Source organism: Alosa pseudoharengus, unplaced genomic scaffold (genome assembly GCF_046254945.1).
Source record: "Alosa pseudoharengus isolate Yale_2024_CS ecotype anadromous, Long Island Sound unplaced genomic scaffold, YU_APseudo_1.1 YU_APseudo_1.1_scf_34, whole genome shotgun sequence".
Lineage (NCBI taxonomy): Eukaryota > Metazoa > Chordata > Actinopteri > Clupeiformes > Clupeidae > Alosa > Alosa pseudoharengus.
Window position 1 is genome coordinate 231357 of NW_027468737.1, and position 21318 is coordinate 252674.

At 41.5% G+C, this 21318-nt stretch overlaps 1 protein-coding gene across 3 annotated transcripts in view; it reads left to right on the forward strand.

The window, feature by feature from the left end:
- Positions 1-21318, forward strand: part of LOC143101384 (tumor necrosis factor receptor superfamily member 14-like) — a 147428-nt gene that overhangs the window by 85648 nt on the left and 40462 nt on the right. The window contains exon 10 of one of the 3 annotated variants that reach the window (XM_076264690.1): positions 1091-1126. The exons of the other annotated variants lie outside the window; for them this stretch is intronic. The gene's annotated coding sequence lies outside the window, so the exon portion shown is untranslated. Of the gene's footprint in view, positions 1-1090; positions 1127-21318 lie in introns of those variants that run through there. 3 annotated transcript variants of the gene reach the window in all.

Sequence of the window (21318 nt, forward strand, 5' to 3'; positions counted from 1 at the left end):
GTTTAGGCCGTACTACCGGACTTTGTGGTAAATAAAAGACAAATGTTAATGTTGTCATATTAGGCTATTATTTGCTGTATATGCGGGGTACCAATTACCTTAAAGTAACTGACTATGACCATACACTTTGGCAGATACATAGCAATGACCTATATCCAATTATTAGCCTACTTATTGCGTTGTGTATGAAGACTATTTTAAAACGCACAGGCTGTAGTTCTGTAGAACGCAACGTCTGGATCATGTAACCTATGTCTCCCCAAGTGTTTTAAAACGAAACAAATGTCAATGACTTATTTCGTTTGCTTTCTTGCAACATTGACATGATTAGGCTATGCATTTGATTTAAATGTTCAGGCTGCCAGTCGAGGCAAAAGCCAAATGTCCAACAACAGTTGCAGACTCTATGCCTGCTCGAACCACAATACCCAAGGGATGTGCGCTTCTATCGGAAGTTTAACTTGCATTGGCTTCATTCCGTCTGCCTGCAAATGTAGCCTAGGCTTAACAAGCTGCAAATTCACACTGGGTGCAGCAAAAATCCCAGCTATCCACACGTTTCATGTCTACTTAATTAATAGTAATTTTCGTTGGATAGCCTATTGCGTAATATGCCTACAACCTGTCCAAATTATTATCACATATGAACATCACATTAAATAACCTAGGACTTCAGAGACAGGGCAAACTTTACCACCATTCCCAAAATGTTCCCAACCAATTAAATGAATTTGCACTTATAACGAGGTGAGGCGCGTTCCCGAACAACTTCTTTTCCTCTGAGGGAATGGCCAATCTTCATCAACGACATACCGTTGTACCTTAAGTTGTCTTCGTCTGTAACGTGGAATCTAATAGGCTAATTCTAGCTGGTGCCGGAAACGAACACCCATGAAACGCCATTTTCGTAAAGATGGCTGCGGTCAATTTCATGCTTTTTTGGCTGAAGTAGCTAGCCTAGCATGGGCCATTGAAATTAATGGGGGCGGGACTTAGTCACTCTCTCCAGTTATATATAATACCTCCATGACATAAACCCATGTTTTATATACCGGTACGTATGTTCTAATTGTTGATTTATTTGTTAAAGGTTATTATGTGCGGAGACACTGCACAGAGTTCATCAGCACAACATGTGTTCCGTGTCCTTCATCATTCTACACTGATGCACCCAATGGACTTGTGTCGTGCAGATCCTGCACAGTTTGTGACTCCAGTAAGCAAATACCTCAGCAGTTTTGTTATTTTATTTTTGTGCCTACTATACATTTTGGTCTTTTCATTGTTGATTGCAATTGAAATGTTTATTTTACGAACTCTATAATCAATATATTATGTTCAAATATAGCTGCAGGTCTAAGAGTGAAGAGGGCGTGCAGCTCCACCTCAGACACACTCTGTGAGCCTCTGGAAGGTCACTACTGCACTGACCCAATCAAAGATGGCTGCAGAGGAGCTGTGGAACACACAAAGTGCTCACCAGGGCAGTACATCAAAAAAACAGGTTAGGAAATACTCTAATTATCCTATAGAGAGAGGATGACAATAATGTGGAAAGTTGGAAACATTCACACACACACACACACACAGTGAAGAAAAGAAAGAAAGGCACTGCATTTAATATCAGCCCTTTATGTACCAACCTTTATTTGATTTCTTTTTTGACAGGCACATCGTCTGCAGATAGTGTGTGTAGTGAGTGTGTAGGTGACACATACTCAAATGGATCCTTCACATCCTGCAGACCACACATACACTGAGTTCATACACTTTACATGTTTCCAGATTCAGATTAAACACTCAGCTGTTAGTCACGTATCTAAAGTGTACTTATTTATGTGACCTCTGTAGGTGTGAGTTGCTGGATCTTGATGTCTTGAGAAAAGGATCAACATCTTCTGACACTGAATGTGCTGAAAGAAAAAACACTGTTGCCATTGTAGTCAGTGTAGTTGCTGTTATAGTCCTCATATGTGGGGTTCTGGTTAGCCTCTTTATATTATGGAAGAAGAAAACAAACAGGAACATCCACCAACCCAGCCAGGTAAGATAAATTGTATTTTTTAGACAAATGATTGAAATGTTTGAGTCTTTATTGATCAAGAGTCAGTTCCTGTTGTAACAACAGAGGTAGTTATTCATTAAAGCTTATTTCCATTTCTACCTCCCTTTTTATTGCCTGTCTGATGATGGATGTTTTTTCTGACTAGGAACAAGGTGCACTCTAAATGAGGGCAGCAGTTACGTGATCTGAATGACCACTGTGAGCTGATCATCATACCTCACCACTGCAGAATGACCACTGTGAGCTGATCATCATACCTCACCACTGTGAGCTGATCATCACACCTCACCACTGCAGAGATTACCCATGAGAGGAGCACCATTTGGTGGAGGCGATTTGGTGATCTCATGTCATGTCTTCTCAAAGTATGTTTTTTGTGACATTTTAAGCAAAACACCTGATCTACCTCATGAAGAAAGCACCGCTGTCTACTGTGTGGACCGCTGTGGACCTGCATATCTGATGGTGAACTGAGGCAACTACCCTGGAACCTGCATATCTAATGGTGAACTGAGGCAACTGCCCTGGAACCTGCATTTCTACCAGAAAGACTCAGTAGACAGAATAGAATCAGTTAACAATTTAATTAGTAAAGGAACGGCTTGGATACAAGCATGATAAAGAGTCCTGAATAGGTAACAGTCTTTGGCGTAGGCCCCGTCTCGGATCCGTCCAGCGATGAGCGGATCTCGTCTCCTGCCGATGGATGAAGGCAGGGGCGGGGAGCCTACCCCCAAAAGGTTGAGTGATGCCCGCCAGGGCGGTGACTCAGTAACCTGGTTCTGAGAGGAGCAAAGACATAGTATACATACAAGATAATTTAAACAGCATGTCTGGGCAGGGGTGATGAGGTTGTGCCAAGACGCCGACAGAATTTTAAAGTGGCTAGGTGTTAACCTTTTAACATAGGGTTGTAATGGGGCCGGCAGCATGCTTTTGCTATAGTGGGATTTAGAAGCTTGACGAGCTGGGCAACCAGCCTCTAGGGCAACCTAGACCAATGCAGCTGCCGGGCAACCTGGACCATAAGCACTTCACGATCTGGGCGCCCAGTGACTAGCAAGCTAGTACATCATGACGAGCCAGGCAACCGGCATCCAGAGCAACCTGGACTTTAGTGCTTATGCGAGCTGGGCAACCAGCGTCTAGGGCAACCTAGACCATGAGACGTGCCGGGCAACCGGCGTCCAAGGCAACCTGGACCATTAGCTGGGCAACCAGCGTCTAGGGCAGGGGTGGGCAAACTGCGGCCCGCGGGCCAGATCCGGCCCGCCAAGCACTTTCATCCGGCCCGCTGAGCATTTCATTTGGTTATCAGGCTGCTCGCTATTTTTTTCCTGCGATAGAGACGACGTTGGTTAGCTTTACTGCAAACTGCTTTTCACTCTCCTTAGAGAACGTTTACAATGTCAATGTCAAAACATCATGTTAAATAGAGATAACATCATGTTAAACTAAGTTAACTCTTAGTTATCTCCTTTGCAGCAGATCTAACGTGAACATGCAATCCATTTAATTGGGAACGCGTCTGCACTCACGAGAGGGAGAGAGAGCCGCAGGTTCCAGCTGGCTTGTCATTGTTGATAATTGATATCTCCTTATAAGAAACTTTTAAAAGGAAATCATGAAGGCAGGAGTAGTTCCCACTACTGACCATTTAAAAAGTGTGAGAGGGCTCAGCCATAGGTACAGCACTAGCTATACCGTAGCAGGCAGAAGATCATTGAGAAATAAGCGTGAATTAAAGCGACTGTCTTAAAGCGACAGTGCACAATTTATACATTTGTTAAACAGCATAAAATTAGCAGTATTTTTAAGCAATTAATATTTTAAAACAAATACTTTTTCATACTAAATTATAGGTTATAAAAAATGTTTTTTTTTATGTGTGTGTTTCGGGGGGGGATGGGGGGTGGGGGGGTTGTTGTGCGGCCCGCCGGCCAATTTTCGAAACCCAATGTGGCCCTTGAGCCAAAAAGTTTGCCCACCCCTGGTCTAGGGCAACCTAGACGAGCGTCACGAGCCGGGCAACCGGCGTACGGCGCAACCTGAACCATGAGCTGGGCAACCAGCGTCTAGGGCAACCTAGACCGATGTGATGGCCGGGCAACCGGCATCCAGGGCAACCTGGACCGAACTGGGCAACCAGTGTCTAGGGCAACCTAGAAGAGCATCACAAGCCGGGCAACTGGCGAGAAGTGACCTGAACCATAAGCGTCGAACGAGCTGGGCAACCAGTGAAAAGGGCAACATGCCCATGGCTGAGACTAAATCACCACAAGCTACCGGCATGCTAGGCCCCGATATGTTTCAGTGATTAGTGCAAGGCGAATGCCAGAATTTAACCACCGCCACCAGGATTTGTGAAGGTAAAATGAGGTACCTGAGTTAACATGGGAGAGCAACTTCTGAGCATCGAAAACGTCAAGAGGAGTTAGTTTGATGTATCAAGTATTGGCATCGGAAGGTCACCTTCCTAGCATCCTGATGGATCATGTGGATAGCCCTTTTTAGGCGGCAGTCGTGGCTGCGCCGATGCGGAATGAGTGAGAAGTGAACCTCTTTGGAGAGAGGTTACATTTAAGCAGCACGTTAGCTAGATGGCTGCTGAAAATCAGGTGAAGTGTGAGCCGTAGTTTAAGGTAGTGAACCATGGAAGTGAACGGGGACCAGAGAAGCAAAACATGGTTAAGGTTAAACATGATGTACTCAGGATCAATGCAGGGGAATAGAGCTTGTGGTTGCAGATGCTTGGGACCGGAGCAATGAAGAGTTAGTTGATATGGGTGCTTGAGTATGTTCGAATCGAAGACATGTGGTTTAATATTTAGGATAGATGAGCATTATGACTAGTTTTGTTAAAGACTAGTGCTTGTGAAGCCAGATGTGTGTTCTGGTTCGATAGCTCACCTGAAGCTGCTAGAGTGAGATGAATTCATTGAGCTGCAGACCCAAGGGCAAGATGGATGCGTGTGAGCTACACCTTAGCAACCTGCTCTTGGAAAGCCCCCCAAAATGAGATGAGCAGCATCGGTAATGCGAGGGAAGCATGACCTTGCAACGTAGACAAAGGACTTCAGGACAATTAATGCCTGTATGCGACAGGAGGAAGAAACATGTAACTGAAATATGACAAGACAAACGAACAGATGAGTGCTGGGGTACCATTGGTGCGTATGCATCTCAGAGAGCAGAGGAGGTCTGAGAATGACTTAACGCGAGCTCGCTATACCAGCTGCACCAACTCTGGCAGGATAGAACAGTTTAGAACTGCCTGCTGGAGAGTCAATGAGTAAAGTTAGCAATGAGGAGATAAATAAGCAGTACATATCGCCCAACTGGATGCAAAAATTATATTAGTCATGCGCAGGGGCGCAACTACCCATTTTTGAGGGGTATGCAACAACAATATTGGCGCCCCCCCCCCCCCCCCCCAAAAAAAAAACACACAAACTAAAGCAAAACAAAAGACCAATAATTTACACTATTACCTACTGTGTATTAGTGTCTATTGAATATGTTTTTAAAGAAATGCTGCCAATTTGATGTTTAACTTGATGTTATACTTGATAAGTATTGATAAATGGTGCATTGCCACTTTAAGAGAGTCTAAACGGTTCTCATAACGTCCTTTTGCCAGCTAATGCTCACAATGGATAAGGCTGATAGGCACTCTAGCCTTGTTTGTTTGCACCACATTGACAACACAATATTAAGTTATTACAAGGAGCCTTCATTGTTAGGATATGGAAAAATGTAATGAGTTACTGCTAGCATGACATTTCTGTTTGCAGTTGGCCATTAAAAGTGCAGTATGAGCATGGTAGCCACCTAGCTATCTGAATGGAATAGGCTATGTTTCAATCGGCATTATGCTTAACAAACGTTAGTTAGTCTGTTAACATTCATATTTGCAAGCCTCCAAGTACAGACGTCATCACTTTAAATCCTACCTGTTGCCTTTCACCGTCCACTTATTTAACTGCTGTTGCATCCCTTGACATGCCATCTCCTTTTCCCTCTTTCTTTTTCTATTTTTAGTCGTCAACAGCTTTTTTTTGCTGTATCCATCTTTTTCCATAGACGGCAACTCACTACTCGTAGGCCTATCTGCTCGCCCAGCGCTCACGGTGCCCCCACTCCCTCTTCTATGTCAAAATTCTATAATGGAATCTTATGAGATAGGGCGCCTACTCTAGCCTGTTAGTCCTCTAAAATGTTATAGAACATTGAGAAAAAGTTGAAATGATTTAGAAACGGACAGCAGTAGTTACATATAGAAAATACCAAATATATATATATATATATATATATATATTTTACCATCGCTTTGGCGCCCCCATGGAGCTGCGCCCCTATGCGCCGCATATAGCGCATACCCACTTTTTGCGCCACTGGTCATGCGCCAAGCACTGGCCCTTGAGTGATGAGTGGAGGGGTGTGTGTTCACGTGACATTACATGTGGCCGGCACATTTTAATCAAAGCGACTGACAATGTACCCTGGAAATCCAGAGTTCTCACGGAAGCGTTTGCTCAGCCAGAGACTCCAGTCTGGCAACGAGTATGATGCACGTAACTTTTGCCCCTTGCATCGCGGGGAACCAATCATATCTGCGTAGCTGATATGGCGGGCCAGAGGCGATCTAAACAGATGACAGACGTAGTGTCATCCAATTGCGTCGAAGTCCGGAATCAGTCAGTTAACATTGATCGTATAGTGGTATCCAATTGCGTTCAGTGAGATTTTCAAATGCATGCTGGTCCTCCAGGCTACTGACAATGCAGTAAACAGGTTAAAGCTTAAACAATTCTCCCACAATGCCAGTGCAATTAAAACAATTTAGAAGGTAGAGCACAATAACGAAAAGTGCATCAGTGAGTGCCGGTTTTACACAGTCAAGAGTCAGTTCTAGACAGGTGATAAGTGCTGGGATTAGGAAGGCTAGTTTTAAGCCATGCTACGAGAGGAGATATCCTCGAAAGCGCTGGCCTTCGGGAGAATTGTGAAAACGGAGGGATGACCCTACTCCAGTATAAACTGGAAACATGATCCACGTGTTTACGTGATTCCGTGAACCGGCACTGCCATCCCTTTAAGAAAGTAGATGTTAGTGTGAGATGTGGAACTGCTTCTCCATTGAGGAACTGCATCCCCTTGACGGAAGAGGGGAGGCATGATGCATCTGCAGGGGTTAGCAAACTAAAGATTGGGAGGAGAATGTAAAAGGAACTGGCCATGGGCGGATTATGAACTTTCGGGCCCCTGGGCCCAGATGTATTAAGGGCCCCCCACTAATTGTCGCATACAGTGGGTCCCTGTTAAGTTTGGACGGGTTCCTTCAGGAATCACGATCCCCATTTTCTCGGCAGAAATGGCACAAACTGCAGTTGACACAAACAACCACAAGGTGTCACTTGGGTGCCACTACTATTTTTGATGCGACTGACTTACTGCTTCCATGACGCAGCGGGGGCACGGGAACTTAAATTGAGCACGGTAGTTTAAGCTTACACTTGACAAAACATTCTAATATGAAAATGTAGATGCAATTGTTGTAAAATGGTGCAGCTCCTTTAAGAAAGCACCGTGTGCAGGGATGGAGAGAGAGAAAGCGAGAGGGGATAGCCTATGTGTGTTAGAATTTGGCGTGTGGAAAAGGTACGTGCTGTTGAGACTGGAGAGAGTCATATTCAAAATAATGCAAAAAAAAGCAATTATCCTCATTCATTGCAACCAAAGCATGCCTGCTTGCCGACGTTCAAACGAAAAATATATCAAAGCACCTTTAGCATTTGAATGTAGCACGAAAAAATGTTTAAACAGCTGGACAAATGATTTAGCTAATTGATTATATAACCTGTACACCAGCAATTGTTGAACATTTACCTGTACAAGTACATTGACAGTAGCCCAGCCTACAGCATGTTGTAGGCCTACTGTAGAAATTTCACTTAAATTGAAACCGCAACATGCCTGCTTGCCAACGTTCAAACGACAACGAAAAAGATAATAAAACAACAAGAGGGTTGAGTCTGAATGACACTGAGTTTTTAGACACTGAGTTTTTGTAGTTAAGAAATATTTTCGTATAAAAAAATGGTCATTCTTCAATCTCCTTCACTGACGCCTATGGAAAAGGCTTAACGTCCCAAAACAACGATCAATGATCATCAAATTTCTCTCTCATATTGCTCCTCATAACCATCTATAAAAAAGTGTTTTTTCTTTTCTTTTTGAGCACATCCGAATCCCAGGACATAACGCACTGGACCTTATAATAGGCTCGAGATATAATTCCAAAGGGGGCAGATAGGGGCCACTGCACTTAAAACTTAAAAAGATGAAGCTTTCCGAACTTTGAAATTGCGATCAGTGACTGGCATCGGGTGAACGAAGCTTTTCGAAGTTGAACAGGCTATTAAAAACTATTTGCGCACCTCCATGTCACAGGAGAGACTAGGCTCTCCCTTCTATGAAAAAGACGTTAGGCTACCTGCAAACTGGCCTATGATTTCATTGCTAAGTTTGCGGCAAAGCAAAAAAATGTTTTTTTTTTCCTGAGTCAGGATATGGCGAGTCAGTGTCATTTATTTGTCCAATGTTAGCCTATAGATACAGACCAGTACATCTTATCAATAGTTTGAATGTCGTGTGTGTTTCTGCTCATTGACAAATACCGTTCAGCACAATGATCCATGCCCAATTAATTCCCCCTGTTAAAGTGTTCGCCTTTGTTAAGCGTTCATCTTCCGATAGTTCGTCAAAGTGACGCTTCACTCTCCGTGCTCTAACATTTTCAAATGTACTCTGAACCCCCATTTATTTGCGAGTGTCTGCGCTGTAGCCTTGGCCTGGTCAAAGGCACGCAGGTAGTCAGAAAGGACCGGTATAGAATTTTCCAGCAATTGCATTGCGGGGGTAGCGACGGAGGTCACAGGCCCTGGTGCGACTGCACTTGCTGCACCAACTATATTTACGCCACTGCGTGGAGCGCTAATGTGTCTACTGTAAATCATTCATGTGTGAAAGTCATTAGGCTGGAAGCGCTAATGTGTCTAAGCTCATTAGTCTACTTTCAATAGGCCTACTGTACAGCCTGAGAGGGGGAACATAGCCTACTGTAGAGTAAACAATCAGTTTACTTAGTTACATGTGTTCAGTTAAATCCAGTTTTCTACTCTATCTCCATGATATGCTTAGCCTATAGAAAGACGAAGTCGGGAAAGTGCTTCAGAGAAAACGTATATTGAAACTAGAAAAGCATTTCCTGAAGGAAATACAGTGCATGAAAATGCAAAAATATGATGAGTTCATATGGTTAAATTATTTGCTTGGTAGATAAGGTTTACTATAGTTGGAATGACTGAACAATTAAATAGGTTGATAATTGAAATGGTTAAATTATTTAGGCAGATAGTTGACGATAACTAATAGTTGGAATGGCTCCAATGTTTGGTAGTAGTTATGCTAACTATGTTAAAGATAATAATGCTAACCAAGTAACTATGCTAACTAGCATGCTAACAATATTAAAATGTTAACTATGCTAACCATATTACTTAGCTAACCTAGCTAATAATTTTTATTAGTTATGATAACTATGCTATAAACATAAATAATTATGTTAACCATGTGACTTAGCTAACTTCGCTAATCATTTTTAACAGTAATGCTAACTATGCTAACTAGCATGTTACCATGTTAGCATGCTAACTATGCTAACCATGTGACTTAGCTAACTTAGCTAATCATTTTTAGCAGTTTTGCTAAAAAAGCTAACTAGCATGCTAACATGCTAACTATGCTAACCATGTTAACTAGCTACAGTGGGTAGGAGTCATAGTTGATGACAAGTAACAGTTACAATGGCTGAACAGTTAAAAAGTTCAGTAGTTTAAAGGGTTAAATTGTTTAACAGTGAAATATTGTAGTGAGGACTTTTATTTTGAAACAGTTTTTGGCAGAGGAAGCAGTTGGACAGGATGTGTAGTCTTAATAGGGCCAGTTTGTATGCTTAAAGCCTGAGACTGGCAGTTGATGCAGCTGGCCAGAACACCTGCCATAGGATTCTAATTGCTTAACGGCAGTCTTAATAGAGCCATATTGTATGCTTAAAGCCTGAGACAGAGTATATAGTTTAAAAGTTAAATGTAGATAGTGTAATGGATGTTGATAGACAGAAAGTTGAATGTATGTTGATAGGCAGATTGTTTAATGGATGTTGATGGATAGTTTAATGGGTGGATGAGTGAATGGTTTGAAGAGGATGAATGGATAGAAAGTTGGATGAAATGTGTCTTATATCCTTGTAGAATGGAGAAACACAGAGAGAGTTGGTCTAGTTCAGTAGAAAGCAGTTGATACAGGTGCAATCAGTTGATCTGATTCTTTGATGGGGCCTAGATGAGCAGCTGGAAGATGATACAGGTGCAAATCAAGTTAATTCGTCCATTGTGATGTCATCAGCCCATGTTAAGTCTATGGGGAAATTTTGAATAGTTTTTTATTAATAGTTTAAAAAGTATAAAAGTTACAAAGATGAAATATACAAAGCCCCCATGTCCTATGTAAGACCTACGCAACGCAGTTTGAATGAAGTTTCTACGTTAAACGGTTGAAGCTGCATTAACTGCGTTAGAAGAAGAATAATAACTAGAAAAGCATTTCCTGAAGGAAATACAGTGCATGAAAATGCAAAAAATATGATGTAAAATATCATACAGAGTAAAAACAAACTATATTGGTTGCTAGGTAGATGAGGTTTAATATAGTTGGAGTGACTGAACAGTTAAATAGGTGGATAGTTTATATGGTTAAATGATTTGCTTGGAAGATAAGGTTTAATAAAGTTGGAATGATTGAACGGTTAAATAGGTGGACAATACTTAACTTAGTTAACTTAGCTAATGCATTTTTAGTAGTTAGCAATGCTAACATGCTAACTATGTTAACCATGTGACTTAGCTAATCTAGCTAATCATTTTTAGCAGTTTTGCTAACTATGCTAACTAGCATGCTAACATGTTAGCATGTTAACTATGCTAACCATGTGACTTAGCTAACTTAGCTAATCATTTTTAGCAGTTTTGTAAAAAAATGCTAACTAGCATGCTAACATGCTAGCATGCTAACTATGCTAACCATGTGACTTAGCTAACTTAGCTAATCATTTTTAGCAGTTTTGTAAAAAATGCTAACTAGCATGCTAACATGTTAGCATGCTAACTATGTTAACCATGTGACTTAGCTAACTTAGCTAATCATTTTTAGCAGTTTTATAAAAAATGCTAACTAGCATGCTAACATGCTAGCATGCTAACTATGCTAACCATATGACTTGGCTAACTTAGCTAATCATTTTTAGCAGTTTTGTAAAAAATGCTAACTAGCATGCTAACATGTTAGCATGCTAACTATGCTAACCATGTGACTTAGCTAACTTAGCTAATCATTTTTAGCAGTTTTGTAAAAAATGCTAACTAGCATGCTAACATGTTAGCATGCTAACTATGCTAACCATGTGACTTAGCTAACTTAGCTAATCATTTTTAGCAGTTTTGTAAAAAATGCTAACTAGCATGCTAACATGCTAGCATGCTAACATGCTAGCATGCTAACTATGCTAACCATGCTAACTAGCTACAGTGGGTAGGAGTCATAGTTGATGACAAGTAACAGTTACAATGGCTGAACAGTTAAAAAGTTCAGTAGTTTAAAGGGTTAAATTGTTTAACAGTGAAATATTGTAGTGAGGACTTTTATTTTGAAACAGTTTTTGGCAGAGGAAGCAGTTGGACAGGATGTGTAGTCTTAATAGGGCCAGTTTGTATGCTTAAAGCCTGAGACTGGCAGTTGATGCAGCTGGCCCGAACACCTGCCATAGGATTCTAATTGCTTAACGGCAGTCTTAATAGAGCCATATTGTATGCTTAAAGCCTGAGACAGAGTATATAGTTTAAAAGTTAAATGTAGATAGTGTAATGGATGTTGATAGACAGACAGTTGAATGGATGTTGATAGGCAGATTGTTTAATGGATGTTGATGGATAGTTTAATGGGTGGATGAGTGAATGGTTTGAAGAGGATGAATGGATAGAAAGTTGGAGGAAATGTGTCATATCCTTGTAGAATGGAGAGACAGAGAGAGTTGGTCTAGTTCAGTAGAAAGCAGTTGATACAGGTGCAATCAGTTGAACTGATTCTTTGATGGGGCCTAGATGAGCAGCTGGAAGATAATACCAGGTGCAAATCAAGTTAATTAGTCCATTGTGATGTCATCAGCCCATGTTAAGTCTATGGGGAAATTTTGAGCAGTTTTTAATTAATAGTTTAAAAAGTATAAAAGTTACAAAGATGAAAAATACAAAGCCCACATGTCATAAGTAAGACCTACGCAACGCAGTTTGAATGAAGTTTCTACGTTAAACGGTTGAAGCTGCATTAACTGCGTTAGAAGAAGAAGAATAAGAAGAAGAAGAAGAAGAAGAAGCCTAGGAAGAACAGTAGAGTGCATTTTCATGCACTCTAATAATGCTAACCAAGTAACTATGTTAACTAGCATGCTAACAATGTTAAAATGTTAACAATGCTAACCATATGACTTAGCTAACCTAGCTAATCATTTTTATTAGTTATGCTAACTATGCTAACTAACAGGTTAATTGTGCTAACCACGTGACTTAGCTAACTTAGCTAATCATTTTTAGCAGTTATGCTAACTATGCTAACTAGCATGCTAACTATGCTAACCATGTGACTTAGCTAACTTAGCTAATCATTTTTAGCAATTTTGTTAAAAATGCTAACTAGCATGCTAACATGCTAGCATGCTAACTATGCTAACCATGTGACTTAGCTAACTTAGCTAATCATTTTTAGCAATTTTGTTAAAAATGCTAACTAGCATGGTAGCATGCTAACATGTTAGCATGCTAACTATGCTAACCATGCTAACTAGCTACAGTGGGTAGGAGTCATAGTTAATGACAAGTAACAGTTACAATGGCTAAACAGTTAAAAAGTTCAGTAGTTTAAAGGGTTAAATTGTTTAACAGTGAAATATTGTAGTGAGGACTTTTATCTTGAAACAGTTTTTGGCAGAGGAAGCAGTTGAACAGGATGTGTAGTCTTAATAGGGCCAGTTTGTATGCTTAAAGCCTGAGACTGGCAGTTGAGATCCAGGTGGCCTGAACACCTGCCATAGGATTCAAATGGTTAAATTATTTGCTAGGTAGATGAGGTTTAATATAGTTGGAATGACAACTAGGTAGATGAGGTTTAATATAGTTGGAATGACTGAACTAGGTAGATGAGGTTTAATATAGTTGGAATGACTGAACGGTTAAATAGGTGGATAGTGTAAAAGGTTAAATTATTTGCTAGGTAGATGAGGTTTAATATAGTTGGAATGACTGAACTAGGTAGATGAGGTTTAATATAGTTGGACTGACTGAACAGTCAAATAGCTGGATAGTTTAAAAGGTTAGCCTGAGAAACTGATAGGGTGCAGGTGGCCTGGCCACCTGGCCTAGGATTCTAATTGCTTAACGGCAGTCTTAATAGAGCCATATTGTATGCTTAAAGCCTGAGACAGAGTATATAGTTTAAAAGTTAAATGTAGATAGTGTAATGTATGTTGATAGACAGAAAGTTGAATGGATGTTGATAGGCAGATTGTTTAATGGATGTTGATGGATAGTTTAATGGGTGGATGAGTGAATGGTTTGAAGAGGATGAATGGATAGAAAGTTGGATGAAATGTGTCTTATATCCTTGTAGAATGTAGAGACACAGAGAGAGTTGGTCTAGCTCAGTAGAAAGCAGTTGATACAGGTGCAATCAGTTGAACTGATTCTTTGATGGGGCCTAGATGAGCAGCTGGAAGAAGATACAGGTGCAAATCAAGTTAATTAGTCCATTGTGATGTCATCAGCCCATGTTAAGTCTATGGGGATTTTATAAAAGTTAATAATTAATAGTTTAAAAAGTATAAAAGTTACAAAGATGAAAAATACAAAGCCTACATGTCCTAAGTAAGACCTACGTGACATAGTTTGAATGAAGTTTCTACGTTAAATGGTTGAAGCTGCATTAGCTACGTTAGAAGAAGAATAATAAGAACTAGAAAAGCATTTCCTGAAGGAAATACAGTGCATGAAAATGCAAAAAATATGATGTAAAATATCATACAGAGTAAAAACAAACTATATTGGTTGCTAGGTAGATGAGGTTTAATATAGTTGGAGTGACTGAACAGATAAATAGGTGGATAGTTTATATGGTTAAATGATTTGCTTGGTAGATAAGGTTTAATATAGTTGGAATGATTGAACGGTTAAATAGGTGGATAATACTTAACTTAGTTAACTTAGCTAATGTTTTTATTTTTAGTAGTTATGCTAACCATGTTACTTAGCTAACTTAGCTAATCATTTTTAACAGTTTTGCTAAAAATGCTAACTAGCATGCTAACGTGTTAGCATGCTAACTATGCTAACCATGTGACTTAGCTAACTTAGCTAATCATTTTTAGCAGTTTTGCTAAAAATGCTAACTAGCATGTTAACATGCTAGCATGCTAACTATGCTAACCATGTGACTTAGCTGACTTAGCTAATCATTTTTAGCAGTTTTGCTAAAAATGCTAACTAGCATGCTAACATGCTAGCATGCTAACCATGTGACTTAGCTAACTTAGCTAATCATTTTTAGCAGTTTTGCTAAAAATGCTAACTAGCATGCTAACATGTTAGCATGCTAACTATGCTAACCATGTGACTTAGCTAACTTAGCTAATCAATTTTAGCAGTTTTGCTAAAAATGCTAACTAGCATGCTAACTAGCATGCTAACATGCTAGCATGTTAACTATGCTAACCAAGTTACTTAGCTTACTTAGATAACTAGCTACAGTGGGTAGGAGTCATAGTTGATGACAAGTAACAGTTACAATGGCTGAACAGTTAAAAAGTTCAGTAGTTTAAAGGGTTAAATTGTTTAACAGTGAAATATTGTAGTGAGGACTTTTATTTTGAAACAGTTTTTGGCAGAGGAAGCAGTTGGACAGGATGTGTAGTCTTAATAGGGCCAGTTTGTATGCTTAAAGCCTGAGACTGGCAGTTAATGCAGCTGGCCCGAACACCTGCCATAGGATTCTAATTGCTTAACGGCAGTCTTAATAGAGCCATATTGTATGCTTAAAGCATGAGACAGAGTATATAGTTCAAAAGTTAAATGTAGATAGTGTAATGGATGTTGATAGACAGAAAGTTGAATGGATGTTGATAGGCAGATTGTTTAATGGATGTTGATGGATAGTTTAATGGGTGGATGAGTGAATGGTTTGAAGAGGATGAATGGATAGAAAGTTGGAGGAAATGTGTCTTATATCCTTGTAGAATGGAGAGACAGAGAGAGTTGGTCTAGTTCAGTAGAAAGCAGTTGATACAGGTGCAATCAGTTGAACTGATTCTTTGATGGGGCCTAGATGAGCAGCTGGAAGATGATACCAGGTGCAAATCAAGTTAATTAGTCCATTGTGATGTCATCAGCCCATGTTAAGTCTATGGGGAAATTTTGAGCAGTTTTTAATTAATAGTTTAAAAAGTATAAAAGTTACAAAGATGAAAAATACAAAGCCCACATGTCATAAGTAAGACCTACGCAACGCAGTTTGAATGAAGTTTCTACGTTAAACGGTTGAAGCTGCATTAACTGCGTTAGAAGAAGAAGAATAAGAAGAAGAAGAAGAAGAAGAAGAAGAAGCCTAGGAAGAACAGTAGAGTGCATTTTCATGCACTCTAATAATCGTAAGAATAAGAAGACTTGGAAGAACAGTATAGTGCATTTTCATGCACTATAATAATGAACAGTCTACATTCAACATTCTACAGTCTAAATTTAAAGCATGTTGAATCCCTGGGAAGATCTGCGTGTTGTGCGGAGGAATTCGTTGATCTTATTGATGCAGTCCTTCAGTTCACTCCTCCCCCATAGCAGGGAACTTTCGTTGTAGTGTTGAGACCACAAAGTGTTTCACATTCTGCGGCAGTGCTCGCTTGCCCTTCGCTCCATCCCAGCTGGTGGTTTTGCTCCAGGCTTTATAGTGTTCCTCTGTGACGATGGACCTGAAGAACAGACATCCGTATCTGCCCACTTGGCCGTAGCTCTGTTGGTGAATCTTAGCGTGGTCTTCGGGACCAACATCACGCAAGGTCACGTCTGCGTGTTGACTAGGAACTTGGATGCTGTCGTTGAGTGTGACGGAGAGGGCCAATGGAGACATCTGCAAGGAGGACGTTTCTGGAGCTGGTGTCGAGGTGCACCTGGGGATTGGTCTCTCAGGCGTCGAATAACTTCTCTGCTCACGTAGCGTCGCCTGAAGTTCTCCGATTCCAGCTCTCATCTCCTGTAAAATGTCTCTGTGGCACTCCAAGTGGCTGGTCTCTCGGAGTTGTTGAAGCTCTCGTTTGAGGTTGTTGACCTCCGCTTTCAACCGATCATTCTCGGCGTCTCTCTCGGCTACTCGAGCTTTCTCCCCTTCCCCACCCCCTTCTTTCACAAGCAGTGCAGCTTTCTGAAGCGGTGCCTTTTGAAGCTAATGTAACAAATACCACCAATATTGTTGTGTGGAAATAAAAGTATCCAGGGTTTGCGCAAGTAGCCTAAATATAAATAAATTAAGGACATACAATCCTTAACGCGAAAAAGCTTAACGTAGCTTAATGTCCCAAAACAACAAGTCGTTTTATGCGCTCATTATAAAGAAAGTTTAACGTGTCCCAAAACAGCTGTCAATTAATCACCAAACGTCAAGAGGGTTGAGTCTGAATGACACCGAGTTTTAGACACTGAGTTTTTGTTAAGAAATATTTTCGTGATAAAAATGGTCATTTAACCAATAAAGGCTGAAAACATGTAGCCTACAGTAAAACTGTAGGCTATAGCCTACAGTACATGCAACCCAGCAGAAGACTTTTATAGGCTATTGGCAAATCATTAAGCATCATTCACACATTGTATTCTGCACAGTTTCTACACGTGGAGCGCTAATGTGTCTAGGCATACTGTAAATCATTCAAAATGTGTGAAAGTCATTAGGCTGGAAGTGAGTGTGGAGTGAGCTGAGTGTCTACTGTCAGTGACTAATGCGAGAAGCGGGTTCTGTGTTGTAGGCTATGCATTTTTCCGACACTTGCAATGCAATGCAAAAGAGCAAAATAATAAAATGAGTTTTTGTGCTGACAACTGCACCAATTCGAAATCACGATGGTTAGAGAATGTTAAATATGTTCAATATCCCTAACGGAATGCATGTCTTCGCCAAAAATGACAAAATACTATGTTATGTTATTAATGCAAATGAACGGCACACTTTGAAATATAGTCGGAAATGAGATGTTATTATCATTGAGACAACAGGGGTATACAATAAAATCCGATTGTAGCTTACAGCAGCCGACTATTTAGGTTAAGTTTATAACGTTGTGGACGGCCACCAAGCGTCTTCTGCCCCACGGCTGCGGCACAGTCTTGAGTGACCGGATTCGTTTTCCTTTGTCATATGAATGCTGTCATTTTGTTAACATTACTGTTAAGGAGATGCTGTAGGCAAAGGCTATATTTCAACCTCGTTAGTGTCAGAACTATTCACAAGGTTTCTGGGCAGCATTTTTATGTTCTGTTAGCAAGCGAACTTCTCATGACTACCGACAAAGTAGCCTACTGCCAGCTGACGAAGCTCTCATTTTAAAACATTACTGAGAGACAGATACTGTACAATCAAGAAATCTTGCCACTGAATCCAAAACTATGTTTAACATTATGTACAAGGCTTAGGCTACAGTGGACTAGCATGTTGCAGGGGCTGCTAAAAACACAGAGAAACGCACTGAAAACTCGGCCAATCACAGCCCTTGCTGTCGAATGTGCCGTCTGGTTCGACCGTGAAACGCTACAGCGGACTATGCTGCCCCCAAGCGGCTGCAGTTGTACTTACATTTCACCATTCACCATGATCGTGAATGAAGTGTCAATTTTTAACGGGGACCCACTGTATGTGGGAGGGGGGGTTTGGGGGTCCTCCCCCAGAATTTTTTTAATTTGTTTGATGTGATTTCCTGTATTCTGGTGCATTTTAGGGATGGCCAATACTAAATTCAATCAGATTCATAGCCTACATCCTGATTTGTTGATATTGAGGCAATGATTCCATGCAAAAGCTTGGGCTTCAGGGCCCCCTGACCCCATGGGCCCCTGGGCCTGGGCCCGGTAGGCCCGTACAGTAATCCATCCCTGGAACTGGCACGTCCTCCCTGGTGCGATCACTTTGGGTGAGTATCTGCCAAAAACAAAACAGCCAAGGCAAAATAGGGGAATGAAAATTAGAGTACACGTTATTTGCAGAGGATCCTGCTAAAACGGCAATTCAAGTCAACAATCAATGTGACGGATGGCGTGACTAGATGGGCTGAAATTACATGGACACGCAGAGACCCGTTGTGTTTAAAGAGAGTGCATGAAGGGCGCAGCATTGGCCTGAAGGAGACTTGAGTCTGCCAGTGATGTTGGACTGCTCCGCTTGACCTGCGAGAAGGAAGGAGTGGTTAGACAATGTGACGCAGCTTCTTAATTAAAAGCTCAACCGACACCATGTGGGCATGAGCCCATCACTGTGGTGTCAGCTCATGAACACTGACATAATACGGGCATTGAAAAGAAAACACCTATTATTGCCTAGATAATAGCTTGTGTGACATACCTGCAATTGATGACCATGGGCCGGCGTGCCGTCATTTTGGTTCGAGCTTTGGTGTAAGACTCCCCAAAATTTAGAACCCAGATAGCCGAGAACGTCGGGGACGTCACAGCATACCTGGGACATGACAGATCAGCGGTAGCTGAAAGTAGTGTGATCAACGGCAACTAGCGATCAACAGCCAGTGCTATGTCGAGCAAGAAGTGAAGCGCAAACTCGCATACGAGACCGACTGAGGAGTACTTGAGCAGTGCATGCACAGAATCACCCGAGGAAGGCCGTGTAGACTTCCTACCAGAAGGTATGGGACGCAATTCCAGATGATTAAACGAATGCAACGATAACTTGGCTTCCCGCAGCCATGCACAAAAAGACAACTGTGTTGATGATGCCCAACCAAGGTAAACATCGAGATAACCACAGTGAGTTTACAATTAAACTCAATTACAATTAAACTAGTCCTAAGACATGTTTGGGTTCAGCGGCAGCGTGGTGTAGACCAGCAATTAACAGCACGAATTGCAGGGATTATAAAATCAGCAAGAATTATTTTAAGGAGGCCTAAGTGAAAGTTAAACCGCGTCAGACAAGTCAGTTTGTTTCCTGCCCGCCGAATATCGTTGGCAATCGTTTGCATGACTGTAGGTAGAGTGTAGCCCAGCTCGAGGAGCTTGGGAAGAGAAAGTACAATAACCTTACCAACCAGACGTGAAGCTGTAGCTTGAGAAATCGTTGGCGAAAACGACATGGGCCTGCAACAGAGTTGCGCGAGGACGGCGACCCGGCAGTAGGTTACCGTGAAGTGAAGGCTGCAACAGCGTGAGTGTGACTGGCTCCGATATGCAGAGATTAGCGATGCAGTGGCCGAGGGACGCTGGGACCTGCATATCTGATGGTGAACTGAGGCAGCTGTTCTGGGACCTGCATATCTGATGGTGAACTGAGGCAGCTGTCCTGGGACCTGCAGGAGGATGGAGGCCACGGCCAGGGGCGGAGTGGCAATTGGGACGATCGGGAGTTTGTACTTAAATTAACGTAAGCCTGGGCTAGAATGGAGCAAAGCCTCCTGGGAATGGGGAATGTGTTTCTGGTTTATCCAATGAACCGATTGCAGGTCAAGTCTATTTACAGAAATGTAGGGGGATAAATGAGCGGCCCCTCGTCTAATGGCATGACCCTACAAACGATCAAGTTCGAGGAAAACTACAGGAGTTTTGACAGTAGACGGATTTGCGTGGTTGCTTGCTGTTTTACATATGGATGGAAGGCAGAGAGAAAGTTTGCGGAGCTAAAGCATTGACGTTATTGAAACTAGCACAAACTAGTCTTATGTTGATATGTAGCCTAGGCCTAGCCTAATGACTAATTAGTGGGCCACTCAGGCTGATAAATGGTTTGTGGAACTCGTTGGAACTGTCTATATGTAAGCCTATATAGGCCTACTTTAATCATTCTCGTACAAACCTATTCAAAGCGCCTGGTTTTTTCAGTTATTTAATTACCTGTGTTATTAGGTTGACATTGTCTGTAGGCTAGGCCATTTTTAAATTTATACAGGCAACTATTGGAGTGCTATGATACCCAGATATGTCCTTGCATGATGCTTGAAATTTCCATCCACCCATGAAGCTGTTTTTATACTGCACTGTTGCATATCTAATTCCTTACACATTGATTGAAAGTGCCTGGTTTGTGGTTGATTGGCTTGTTGTATTGCATTAGCACTATATATTTTGTTTGTGCTATTGATGTTTGTGCATGTTTGGGTGGGGCGGTGCCGTCAGAATTTTCCCTGTGGATTTCAGTGCCCCACTCCACCCCTGGCCACGGCACAGACTGTGTGATGCCCCAAGTCAATGGGCTTTTCTCAAAGTCAAGGATTCGTGCTTGGTAGAACGAGTCAAGTCGAATCCTTCACATACAAGGCAAGGCTTCTTCCTAGCATATGGGAAACACACAATGGAACAGACTAGCGAGTGTGCAGGAAGCTGCAGGTGTATTATTAAAAATCATGTGTGCGTACAGGATTGTGGGTGTTCCAAGCACGCAGAGGATACACGCAATGCATCCTCGAAAATCTCAGAACGAAGGACTCAGTACTTGATAGAATTTTTAAGCACCCTTGACATTGGAACAGTGCTTGGCAAGATTTGATGACGTGGTGCCCTTGAAAGAGTGGCTTTGAAGGACCCATCCTTGACTTTGAGAAAGGCCCACTGTGTCTGAGTTCTGCAAAGCCACACAGGGAACATGTATATTTAAGATGTTCTCATGGGGCGCCTTGTGAAACAAATCAGATGTGTTCTTTAGGACTTTATTTTCCATGGAAAATGGGTTCGGAAGGAAACTGGACACTATAAGGATTGTCAAGATACCTGTGAGAACGTTTGTTGCAGAAAACAAAGTGAATGCTGGGTAATCTTGAGAAGCCAACACTAAGGGATGTGGAATCCTTACAGTCAGAAGACATTTGGGAACCTTATTTATATGATGGG